Raw genomic sequence first — 14,559 nt, forward strand, 5'->3', positions numbered from 1 at the left:
ATAGCACAAAACAATGCTTCCACATCCTCATCCTTGAAGAGTCTTCCCATTCGGTAAGGTCGCCATTTTTTAAGTGCATGTAGTATTGCCAACGTTTCATTCTCATAAATAGCTTGCTTCAGATGTAGCAGTAAAAATACCCAATCACCTACATCAAAACATTTTTCACTATGATGTTGATCTACCTGTTGTTTCATTTGATTTTGCACCGAAGTGGCGTTATCCTTTAAAAGTTGGAGAACTTGTTGTTGATGCTTGATGTGATCTTTCATTGCTTGAACCTTTTTCTTCTTGATATGTCCTTCTATCTTTAGTGTTTGAGGAGTGGTAATTTCTTCCAATCCTTTACAAGATATGGTCGGATTCATTTCTTGACGCTCGATGTGATCTTTCACCTCTTGAACATTTTTCTTCTTGATATGTCCTTCTATCTTGATAGTTTGAGAAATGGTAATTCCGACCAATGAATTACAAGATATGGTTGGATTCATTTCTTCTTTCTTGATGTGATCTTTCACTTCTTGCACCTTTTTCTTCTTGATATCTTGAGAGTTTGAGGAGTGGTCATTCTTGCCAATAGTTTACAAGATATGGTCTGATTCATTTCTTCTTTCTCTAGGGCTGGGTCCTGGCATATATCCTCTTCTTTTGTTGTTTCTTGATCCTTTTCTTCCTCCTCTTCATACTCTATGTAAAATAATTTCTTCTCAGCACACTTATGACCTTTAGTGCATTTCCTATCACAATCGTAACAAAGCCCTTTTTCTCTTTTTTCTTCCAATTGTTGTGGTGTAACCCTTGTAGGTTGTGGAAGGCTAGGAGAAAAAACAATTCCATCTTTATAGTTGTGAGGGGTAGACTTCCTTGTTGCCATAATTTTACTTTCCAATATGTCACAAATCCATTTTACTCTTTCCAATTGTTGTGGTGTTGCTCTAAAGAAGGTGTTGCTCTTTGTATCCTCATAATGTGCTATCATTTCCTCCGTGAGAATTGACCACGTAACAAGTTGTTTACGAGAACAAAGCCCTTTATACCATAAAAATTGATCCGGTTCTATATATGAAGATGTAATACATACCTTTTGTAACAGTGGTACATCATGTAGATCAAAATATTGCTCCATCTGAAGTATCCAATTTACCGAATCCTTGCCATCAAACTTCCTCATCTTGCTTTTTCTTTATTTTAGGATCTCGATCTTGAAACGAATGTAACTCTATACTTTCAGATGTAGCCCTCTGTGTCTTCTTTCCAATGCCACCAGTCTGATCCAAATTGGATTCTCCAACAAAGAGTTATGCACAATCTCCCAAGATGACCTGATTATAGACCTTTCCAGAAGAGCGAAATTGTATGAAGTGCCATGTGTCAATTTTTCAACCTTTGGCTCTGAAAAAGATATGAAAGAAACTACAGTCCATCCTCTTTCTGTACCTTCTTACGAAATTTCAATCCAATGCTCAGAGATAAAGTTATGACGATTTTCCCCAAGTCACCTGTTTTGAAAGTAATTCAGGAGTTTGCAAAAAGACCAACTTCCTCAAATTATATCTCCGCAAATATTGTGCGAAAAGCTCTGAAATTCGGACCCAAGGTTCGGCGCGATTTCTTCTCAAATGGGTTTTTTTTTGCGACTTCTGAAACATCACAGAAAAAAGTTATAGCGAAAATTCCACGATGACCTATTTGGAGCAGCGAAACCCTAGAATCCAAAGCTCTGATACCAAATGTTATGAAACCAGCTCAGGAAAAGATAGAAAAGATAGATCAACGCCTTATAATTCAACCTCTTCGAGGGGGCAACCTCCTTTACATTACATAAATGAACAATTCTTGGATGATACAAATGAAAAGACCTCCTTTCTATATATAGGAGTCTAAGGGGTCATAACATAATCAGAGCCGACATAACAATAATAATGTAAGGGCACAATAATAACAATAGTGGGTTTCTATGTGGCACAATAGTAACAATATGGGCACTACATGGGTACATCAATATAATAAGTGGGTTGTACTAATAACAATAAGGGGTGACACTAGTAGTATAGGGGCCTAACAATTTTTTTTTTGCTAACCCTCTCAACCTTTGGAGCTTTCCCAAAGGAATGGCCACACCATCTTTACAAACATAAAAGACATAGACAGGCCTCGCCCCCCTAATTAGAGTCTACACCTACCAATTCACACCAAAAGCACAATCAACTGGAAACACCAAGCGCACATCCCTCCTAGTGCTCTGTCCCTTAATTTTCCAAACTCCTTCCCATCTAGTTAGAGAAACCCCGTCACCATACTAGGGGAAAACCAGGTGGTGTTGAAACCAACAACAAGACAAGGAAATACAATGAATATAACCAACTAAAAATTGAACAACATAACCCTAATAAACTTCCAGGACAAGCCAATTCACCTGAGTGCAAAATTTAACTACGACGGTCTATATTTCACATTCCCCTCTCTAATCCCTAGATCGTAAACCATTCTCACCCTCACCAAGAACTAACCCTTTGAAAACACAAACCACACGCCATCAATAATTCTTACTTTGTTTGGGCTAACACCAATACACATACTTTGCTGCCTCAAACCCTCTAATCCCCACTCACCTACCTAGCATCCAAAAATAATTTAACACAGTGAAACGATGATTTTTATAAAACTTGGCCATGTTCTTGATGGTTCTTATCCACCCATGCCACTTGGGGTGGTTGTAACACTTACTATCAACATGCGTCGTTCCTCTTTACTGGATCATTCAATGGGGTCTATATTGTCTTCCCGTCAATCTCCCACCCACTTGTCTCAATGCACACACCTGTTGGGGAATATAAAAATAATTTGATTATATATATCTATATCTATATATATATATATATATATATATATATATATATATATATATATATATATATATATAGATATAGATATATATATATATATATTGATTAAGTTATTTTTCAATAAATTAAAATAATAATAAAAATAAATTACAATTTATAATTTAGTATCGGGAAGATATTTATTATCTGTAAATGCATGTAAATATTTAAATATTGTTGTTGCTGATGTTTTTTCAGTGGATTAAAAAATACTAATAATTTTATTCATATAAAGGAAAGAAGGAATACTACATTTTATATATGTGAAAAAAATTAAGAAAGACGCCAAGAAGGTTCAAGCTTAGAGCACAAAAAATGAGCTCCCAACAAAAAAAGACATAAATTAATAACCATGATATTTCGTAACATATAATTAATTAACATATAAAATTTTAACACATATTTTAAATCTAATTAATAAACATATATAATTTTAATATTTATAATAAATACATATTATATTAAAAAATTAAATTATAAAATTATAAAATGTAGAAGAAAAAAATGTAAACTTCATATAAGTAATATTATTAAAAATTAGTATAGATTAATTTTAATTTTTGATTTATTTATAATTTTTCTTTCTGGAAAAAAATGAATAAATAAAAAAATTAAAATAAGTTTATAATAGTTATATCTAATTAAAAATAAAATATTATTATTTAACATAATTGTTATAATTAATTTTTTTTATGTGAAAAATAAACATTTTAAACTTCTAATGAAATATTGAAAAGGTTAATAACCTTGTATTTAAAATAAAAATTAATAGAATTAAATAAGTTTTGGCGTTAATAACTCTTCACATTGTTGAAATAATGAATTGAAACGGAAACCATCTATAATATATTATAATGAACCCATAGTATCCACCAAAACAACATAATAACATGATTAATAAATCACAAAACTTAATGAATATATAACACACATAGTTAATGAAAATTGAATTTTAAGACGAAAATAACTAACTTTTAATGTAACTACAATAATTAAATTAATTTATTTTTAATAAATTGTAATTAATTCTGGTTAATATGTTACGATTTTATATGGAATATGAAGAAATAAATAGCGATAAAGATCCTTTCATTCTTTAAATAGAAAATGTATTACGACATACAATCAATATTTTAAGAAGATTTTTTATTGGAAAGAAATAAGTCTCGTTCTTAGTGTAGGGTTAAGGTAAGGTTGTTGGTGCTCAAAACTTCATATTTATCTATTATAATATTTTTAATAGTGGAATTTTTTTTTTTACACATTTTTAATTAGATATATTTTTGAATTTTTTTTTATAAAATTTTTGTTTTCTAAATTTAAAGATAAATTATGTGGTTGGTTGAGATTTAATAAAATGAGAATGTTTTTGACATAAATGAATTAAAATAAATACTATTTTTAATTTTGATAGTTATTTTTTTCATAAAGTTATCATAATAATTTAATGAATAATTTTTATATCACTTATAATTTAGGTTCATTTAGTTATGTGTAAATCAACTACACAAAATTATTAAGATAAACTCATTAAGTTTCAATTCAGATAAATTCATACGTAAATTGAATTAAATTCATTCGTAATCACTTAGTTCAGTATAATAATTAAGTAATATTTTTTTGCAATTTTTTTTGGAATAACTACACTGCCATACATCTATTGTTTCTAAATAGTTATAATGTTTTGTACAAACTTTTTTCCAAATATAACAATTATTTCCGTATAATTATTAGAGATATTATGATAATACTTTTCTTCATATATGATTTACCCTATATATAATTATGATATTCAAATAAGTATCACCAAAATGTTTTTTTTGGGAATCTTTGTTACTTTAAAGTAAAACAAATAATGAAAAGTTAATATTAATAATAAATCTTAATGAAAAGTTAATATTAATAATAAATCTTTTTAGTAAAATACTAAAATCAATATAAAATGAAAGACATTTGAATTATTTAAAATATATAAAAAATTTAGATGAAAAAATTATCTTAACATAATAATTATATTGATTTTTTTTTGTATGATATCATTAAAAAGATCTGCATATTTTCCAAATTTTATAAGAGTAATTTAATTTAATTCCAAAAAAATATGATTTTATTCATTTCCATTAAAATTTAAAAACTACAAATAATGCAAATATAAATTTTAGCAAATTTATAAGGGTAATTTAATTCAATTCCAAAAAATATGATTTTATTCATTTCCATTAAAATTTAAAAACTAAAGTCTGGAGTGTATGATTTTTAATCAATAAATTTTCCTTTTGTTAAATCAATAACTTTTATTTGGAATGTACTTTTCTAAACTAAAAAATATTAATAATCTTATCTCATTAATTGGCCCACATATTTATAACCACCTAAGAAATAGTAAAGCTTAGCCACCCCACAAGAGTAATCACCCTAAAATAAGGAAAAAATGATCAAATTAGTTCCCATGCCAAATCGGAAATCACTCTATAAAATAAAAGAAAATTTCAAACCATCTCCGATAAGTATGTTACAAATATACAATAATTTTTATCAATTCTACCATTTTAGAAAACCATTTTGTTAAAAAAAGGTTGCGTATTTTGAAAATAATGCTACGATAAAATTAAACTTAGAGAATACCCACATAAAAGTACAATTCAAGGATGCTTTTCTTCTAAATAAAGCATAAAGCAATCACATTCAATGATAAAATTAGAGTTAGAGAATACCCACATAAAAGTACAATTCAAGGATGCTTTTCTTCTAAATAAAGCAATCACATTCAATGAAATATAGCATGAAATTCAAAAGAGAAAAATGTGTCCAATATATATAGTTACATAAATGACATTAAAATTCAATTTAAAAAAAAAATAAAAAATAAAAAAATAAAAAAATTGTTTATACATAATGATAAGAATTGTTGGTTTGTAATAAGTAATTAGTTGAATGAACTCGCCCATATACTATTTTCTCTATAAATATGAATATTTTGGTTGGAAAAATAGTGTATAAAAAATATGGATGATATATTAGTCTATTCATATACTGGAGGTATTTACTTTTTTATACAATACACTTATGGATTGTTAATATTGCTATATATATCATAATATTATAAAATTTGATTCTACATCGGTAAAGAAATGTAGAAAGTAGGGTTATCTTAGCTAGAAATATATCATTTACCAAAATAAGTGTACAACCTCTTGCTTAGAGAAAATTAGAGAGGGACGATATTGATCTAGTAAAAATTAAATTCATGGTCGCTTGCATTATAGCTTAGCAGAAATTCATTTTTAATTTTTTGATTAGGTCTACTCATTATCATCTATACAATATTGAGCTTTGGAAATTCATTATCCCATGGTAAACATAGCCATTAAAACTTCTTTCGAATATTTTGAAAAAAACCATTGGATTTCTCATTTTTAAGGGCATGAAAAATATTAAAATAAAATTAGGAATTGAACAAAATGTTAATACCTATGAATGAAAAGGAAACAAAAAACTTTAATCTAGTACTTAGACAAATTCATTCTCCTAACCAGAAACTAATTACTATTATAGAAAAAAATTCTTTAAAGATATTTTATTTAGTAAGCATTAATTATATATTTACTCTCAAGTATTTACTATATTAAACACTCAAAATAGGTTCTTAAGACAATTCAACCACATCATTAACATTTTCTGAGTAAGTGTATGTGTAAAGGAGGCTTTGAATGACAAAATGTCATAGGTTTAAAACCCTCAAAGATCCATGCGCACCCCATTAACATTTTCTAAGTGATTCAGTGTGCAGAAGAAGCTTTGAATGATGAAATTTCATAGGTTTAAAATAATTAGAAGTCCATTTCAACCCCATTGCATTGATCATGAACTTATAAAAATAATAGAATATATAATTTATTTAAGTTCAAAATCTATAATAAATTTCATATGCATTTATTTTTCAAAAATGTATTTTTACCCATCTCTAAATCCTAAAATTTAAAAAACTTACTTCACATTCCTAACTATATTAGAAGAGCCATTGTTCAAATTATTGTGTTTGACAATCCAAACCCTTATGTTTCACTTTAATTCCATCTTATGTATAACACGATATGCTCATAATACCGTACAAAAATTCATGTAGCATGGAGACGAGGACAACAATCTCTGGATCTGATTTTTAGAGCGAATAGAATAGCTTTTGAACTTCATAGAGGATATTATTGCCATAATACAAAGTTATTTACGACTAAAATTTTAAAGAGATCAATGGTGATATACCTTATACGACAAATTTCTAGAAAGGCCAAAGAAAGCCCCATGCACATCGGTCATTGTATTGGTCCTTTCCATTATTTCGATAACCAAACTTGCGAAAGAAAATGGATAAATTTTCTGTGTAACATTATTAAGTTAATTTTTGGTGGAATTCTGTGAATGTGAAATACGTTCCTTTATTTTACTGACATACCTTTTGGACATCATCTGAGAAAAAGTTTAATTAATTCATGAGACATTAGCATAACGGATGCTCACGATTTTCACTATTAAATTTGTATGTCTAGTGCAATGAAATAATTGTTGTAACTTCTATCAAGGTGCATATAATGAAACCTAACCTCCATCCAAAAGCATATATCTTGTATTTTCCTCCGTTAAGAATCATTTACTTGGGCCTAAACTTATTTTGAAATTTTTTATCATACCTTTTCACTCCTATTTTTGCAATTTTGTTGCTTTTACTCCTTTGGGTCTTTATGCTATTCCAAGATTTCCCAAAACAAATTAACCTAGGTTTTTTGGAAAGTATAAATGTTTATGAGGTATGAACAAATTGAGATTTCTTAGCCACGCTATTGTGCATGTCATGTTATAGTTTTGATGGTTGAGAAAACAGAAGTACATATATAAAATAAATACATTGATGAAATATGCTAGAGTATTTATACCATGCTTAAAGATCTAACAATTTTTGATAGAAAAATTTCAATTAATATTTTATGTATTTTATTTTGAAAGGCTCTAAATGTTCTAAATATCTTGAAATGGTATAATTTATTTATTCTAGATTTAGCTTGTTAATTTTGCCATAAATCTGAATAGTCAATTTGCATTATTTATCAGTCCAAACATAACAAAAATTTCATTTGCAGCATAGTACTTAGAAACATTTAAGTACAAAAGAATCCATCCAATATGTGGGATTAAGAAGATAAAGAGAGAGTTCGGGATAGGTTAAAAGAAAATACCTTGATTTTCTCATAGAACCTTTTTTCCAACCCTAAAGTTTCTCGAAGGTTAATAAATAAATTCCCAAGTGTAAGGTTTGTTAATGTTGAAATATTAAACAATATCATCGAAGATAAGAGATTATTTCAAATACTAGCTCCGAGATAAGAAATTGAAAACATTAATATAATGATAATTTTTGTTTGTGGTGCATATGAGAAAATTGACTACATCCTATTGAAATTTTTTATATTAGGAAAAAAATTACATTCAAGATTTAGAAATAATCACAAAGAATATACATAAAGATGTATTTATCATTGAAGATTCAAAGTGATTGCATATTTCCGTTCATGAGAAAATGTGATCAAAGATATGGATTGTAAACATTGACAACAATTATCATCCCTAAAGAAGCAAAGGTCAAAGACTCATTGAGCTAGTCATTAAACAATGCAACATGCATATTCATTATTAGATTAGGCTACAAGGCTGGGTGCAAAGGTAGTTTCCATGACGAGCATTTGTGGTGGTGGGAGTGTTTGTGGAAAATTTATGCACTTATAAAATGAACAATCATTTCTATTTAGATTTAAACTAAAAGCTCTAAATATGGGAACGCTTAATAAAAGGAAGCTATAATGGATCCAAATAGTATTCTAAATGAAAGAGCCAGTCAAATTCTAGTCACGACTTATTACTTCTATATGCAAAAGTGAGTCAATGTCTAGTCACCACTTATTTATCTCTCACTACCTCATTGCGAAAGTGTGGGTAATATTGAATGTAACATTTGGTTCTCTCTTGGCATAAGTAGGGCCAAGACACGTTGACTATGTTTCTACCTATTTTTGTGAGATGACACTTTAGTGTTATAAACGTATTCCTTTATTTTTGGCTTACATTATTTGGTGGGAAGTAAATATGCATATATTTTAGGATATAATGATGTATGTTGAGATTGTGGTTGAGAAAATTTCAAGGCTAGCCAAGGGATGTAGGTTATATCCTAAGTACGATAAGTTGAGGATGCTGGTCATGCCTCATCATGTGGATTTTTTTTTTTCTATGGGCTTACCCAATGACATGATTCTCATTATGGTGTTGGGGTGGTTTACACCATTTTTAGTCTCATTTTTTCTATATTAGATATGTTCTAGGTCTTAGATCCAATATGAAAGTTGAATTTGTAGCTTTGTAAACTCTACTCTTTCATTCTTTGAAAATTTGTCTTTCGAGGTTATAAGTTTTGGGTGATAGAAAGTCTAGAACAAACTAAAAAAATAATTAAAAACAAATATAAAATATGAAGTTGAAACCATTTTTGACCAGATTAAGGATCTTATGTAATCCTTAAAATGGTTTCATTTTACTGATATTTAGAAAGAATTGAAAACCAATGTTAATAAACTCTCTAAAAAAATCCCTCACACATTAAGTTATCCATAATTTTTTGTGAGAATAACATAAATTTATCTAACAAAAAGATTAGCTCTTGAATATTTTCTATAAATTTTGAAAACTTCCAATACAAAATAAAAAATACAAATCCAAAACAATATTTATCTCATTTTAAGTTATATATATATTACAAATCTCAAGTATAACCATAAAATCTCTCATAAAACACATATATCTCAATATAATAAAAACCATATACTAATAATATCATTACATTTTACCAATTAATATTCAATCCCATCTTATATTTTATATAAAAAAAATATAGTTTCTAAATCCTAAATCTTAAAATTATATAGGGGATAACTATCGTCACATTTGATTTTTACTAATAACTTTTTTATAATGTAATAAATATTTTGAATATATATATATATATATATATAATTTGAAAATTTTAATATAATTTAAGTTATTTTATTTTGGCCTTTCTAAATTTTGAAAATGTATGTTCTTATTTAAAAATGTATAATGTGTATATTGTTGTTTAAGAATATATTTATATTACTAGTATAAATTTATTTTAATTTTGGATATATCAAATGTCACGAAGGAACAAATTTATTGAGATGTAAATCTCTCTTAAAGTGAAAGGAAATTTGACGTCTCTAGGCACTTGATAGATCTAGAGTAAAGATGAAACTAGACCCGTAATACACATGCATGCACCATTGGAAGAACCATGGGTTATTAAACCCGAAGACAAAAGAACCACCAATAATAAAGTGTACCTCAATTTTATTTTAATTATTAATTTAATTTTTTTAATTTTTATTTTAATTTTTATGTAATTTGGCCGAGTCAAAATGTTCATATAACATAATAGGACAAGACATTACAATAACTCTTCAACACTTTTACTTTTCAATAATATACAGTTTGATCAACAAGCTAGTGGTAATTAATCTCTTAAGTGTTAGAAAATTAATCTTCGGGCTTATAGTTTGAGTAGTTGTTGGATTCGAGGAAGACCTGGAAACTAATTCAACTATTTCCTATATGTATTTATTTGTACATATTATACATAATTCTTCAAAAATCGATATAATATACATTTGATTTGGTTTCCAATTTATTGTGTTTTACAATGGTATTAGAGCGGATAGTTTTTCCGTCTGTTAATTGAATTGTGCCACTAGTTTTGTGGCCAGACGGAGGAAGTTCGAGTTGATGGGACCAAGAAAGATGGTTATGTGCAGTGTACAACTGAGATTATGGCTTCAGATGCTCAACACTGTAAGATTTATTTAAAAAGACCAACATTGTCATCGAAGAACGAATAAACGGTGGCTTCGTCGAACTATTTCAAGGATGATAACTGTAAAAGCGGAGGGTGAAGAATCAACATCACTGACTTCTCAAGGAAGTGCTTCAACAAATTGAGATTCCAAAACTTCGGACGTAACTCACTACCCCACAATTATTTTGGTATGCAATAGAACGTGTTGTTATTGATGTTGTTTTGAAAAACCCCATTGTTTCCAACAAAGTTTTATGTCTAGAGTACGTTTGAATGGGTTTAACGTCTCGGGGTAGCTGAATTCAATATACAATATATTTAAAAAAAGGTATGACTGAGTTTTAAGTATGTTGGAGTTTTCGAGTAGTTAAGAAGATCCATAAATGACATTTCAATTTCTGAAAATTATCGATTTGTAATAGGACTGTAAATAAATATCCATTTTTGATTTGTGAATACCGAAAGGGGTGTATTTTCATGTTTATGCTACTCATTTTCTTTGAAAGGAACCTCACATGGCAGGATGGTAATTAAGGTTTGTCTCATAAATGGTCCTTCTCGGTTGGAAACCCTGTGATGGTCCTTTCACTTGAAATGACATAAAAATATTCGGCTGAATGATTCACTCAGCGAAAGAAATGTAAAACTCGTGAAAATTTATCACTTTGGATGAATTTTGCACTGTGATCCGAGGTACTCTGCAAGTTGTCTAGTAATGACAAATGCATACTTTGAGGCTCCTGAACGGGTTGCATCCTTGATCCTGCGAAGACTCTAAGGATAAATATTTGAAATATGACCGATGTTGGAGATTAAAAGCATATTTCAAAAATGTTTGACGTGCTAGGTGCTAGAATTAGTGGAAACAGTAAAAGAAAGTTCATGATGGTAGCTGTATTTATTTTCTAGATCACTGATGAATGCTAACCAGAAGTTGGGGTCGAAGGATGGGTTTAATCCGTTGTTTGAAGAACTGATGATTTTGCGGAGGAACTAGATGAGTTTTTTTCCGAAGATTGATTGGGATTATTTGCAACATTTTTGGTTTGATTTGCTAGAATTAATCCATACCCGCCTAATCTCCCAATGATTCGACTCTCAATTTTTTTTTTGAATCCGTGTTTGAAGTGGATCCCGACATATGAGTTCCAGGTTTGTTAGCACAATCTGCCAAAGGGAATATCCAACGCTGCCTCCACTGAAACCACATTCAACTTTCTGCCAAATCTGAACGAAGTCGTGTCATTTTGGCCCAAATGGTCGCACCTTAAAAATCCTGTGAAAAGTTGCCTATATTTGCTTATAATGTTGCAGTGTTGCTGAACTCCGAATAGAGGTTGGCCGATTGTTTAGGGGCAGTTTTTCCCTCTTGATGATATTATTTAGGATGGGATAAATTTATTTAGATGATCATGGTCTCTCATAGGTTACGAAACTGGACTTTTGATTAGCTTTGATTGGGATTTGACTGAGCTTAAGTTATATAATTTATGAATATAAAATCAAAAAGGGAAAATGACATTGTGGTTAGCCATACTCATATAGTTACACTATGTATTAGAGGTCGTTTTTTTAAATCATTGTGAAGATAATTTTGGAAGTTCTCATATTCAGTAAGAAGATAATTTTGGAAGTTGTCATATTCAGTAAGAAGACAACATTTTGTTTGCAGTAATATGATAAATTTGTTGTTAAAATTATGTTGTAAACACCTGCTTTTTTAGCTGAACTCGACACCTAGTTAATTCATCATTAATTTGTTTGTATTGGGTACATTTTCGATGGTAACCAACACCGATTTTTTTTCGAAGTTGATTGTTGGAGAAAATGACAAGAGTTAGTGAATTGTTAGATTTGTTAAACACTCTAATGTTTTGTATTGTCCATAACAATGTCCAAATTAGTAAGGACATTCTCTTTGACATCCAATCATGTTTGAAAAATGTGAAAAACAAAATTGAATTTTCAGAGCTAGAGTCCCAATTTTAGCGAGGTGAACTACATGAATTACAAAAGAAGAATTTTTAACCTATTCTTGTTCAAAACAATAGTTTGTTTGAACCTAATCATTAGTGAGAGAATGATAAGAGAAATGAAGTGATTTCAGGAGAAAAGTTGGATGTGGTTAGAAGTTCTGATGTGAAACGCGTTATAAGACCCTGGGAAGAGATTACACACAATAAACACAAAACTAGTTTGGGTTACAACATGGATATTATGGATGTATCTTTTCACATTCCAAATTTTTCCAAATCGATACAATTCTGAAATGCTGGATTTCTAGAGGGTGTTGTTCGAGAACAAGTTGATATATGTCAACAGTGTAACAAAGTTGGACATGTGAAGGATCGATGTTTTGATATTCACCCGTGTAAGCATTGTGGAAAGTGAAACCATCATGCAAATAGATGTTCCCAAAAAAAGACTACTGCAAGAGAGCGACTAAACTTCGGATTGATTTCTTCTTGGGATTGGACGCAAACAACCAAGAAGATTTATAGGTCACGCTGAAAAATAAGTTCGAGAGTGATAACCGACCTTCAAGCGATGAAGAATACTTCTCACCCTATATCCGACAAGGGGGGAATTGTTGATGGTATGCGACAGGTTCAAGTTCGAGATGTCAAGCGAGTCTTACTTAGAGTTGAGTTTATTGAGTTGATTGAGCACTTCTGTGTTTGGAATTGTTCGAGGAACTGTTGTGATAATTCCAGAGTTTGTGGTCACTTTAAAACCACATTTTTGGTTGTTCTAAGAAATTCTATGAAGGATCCAGAGTTGGGGTTGATTGATACCTTGAGTTCTCCCATATTGATTTGTGGTCATCCTTGAAAACCATTTCTTAAGAGACATTTAGCTCTTGGCTTAGAAGAATTTTTGTATTTTGAGCTCTCATTCTTAGACTTTGGTACATCCCTTTGGATTATGGGGGGGGAATTTTAGACAGCTAATCCTCAGGGTTAATGACAGGGTTAGTTTGGGTAGTTATTGGATTCCAAGAAGACCTAAGAACTAATTCAATTATTTCCTATATGTATTTATATGTACATCTTGTACATGATTCTTCAGAAATCAATATAATATACATTTGACTTGGTTTCCAATTTATTGTGTTTTACATTAAGAATGCATTTACTCCAAAATAGTTTCTCAAAATATCATTTAACAAGTCATGATTTGGATGCTATTGAAATTAATGGAGATAATAATTTTTATATACATCCAGATTTAAGATGCATCTAGGTTGGTACATATTATCCAAAACTTTAGATATCTTTATGATTATGTCATATACATAAAGCTATTACATATTATTTAAAGTTTTAGATATCGTTATGATTGTCTCAGACATATAATTATAATAAAGAAAAGAAAATGGCACTTTAAAAACTTTAGTAAAAAATAAAATAATTGAAAAATAAAAATAATAAAAATATATTGTATGGAAAGTCACTCTCCAGGTTAGTATGGTAGAGATGTTGTAAATTTTAACATTATGACTAGGTCAAAATAAAACAAAATTAAAATAAAATGATTTTTCACATGGTATTCTTTTTGTAATGTAGCCTATTTTTCCCATGGTATTCTTAACAAATGGAATTATTCTCTAATATGACCTACTGAAAGGACAAAAACTAAACCAACTTAAATACGTTTTAACTCTACGAAGAGCTTGGAGGGTCAAATATTTTTTCAAATCGAAAAGGTTTTTACACCTCTAGAAATTTGATTTTTTGGTAGTTTGATATATATATATATAGT

The sequence above is a fragment of the Pinus tabuliformis genome, chromosome 2_2 (genome assembly GCF_031772625.1).
Source record: "Pinus tabuliformis cultivar Carrire ecotype Pingquan chromosome 2_2, CPIR1, whole genome shotgun sequence".
NCBI classification, from domain to species: Eukaryota; Viridiplantae; Streptophyta; class Pinopsida; order Pinales; family Pinaceae; genus Pinus; species Pinus tabuliformis.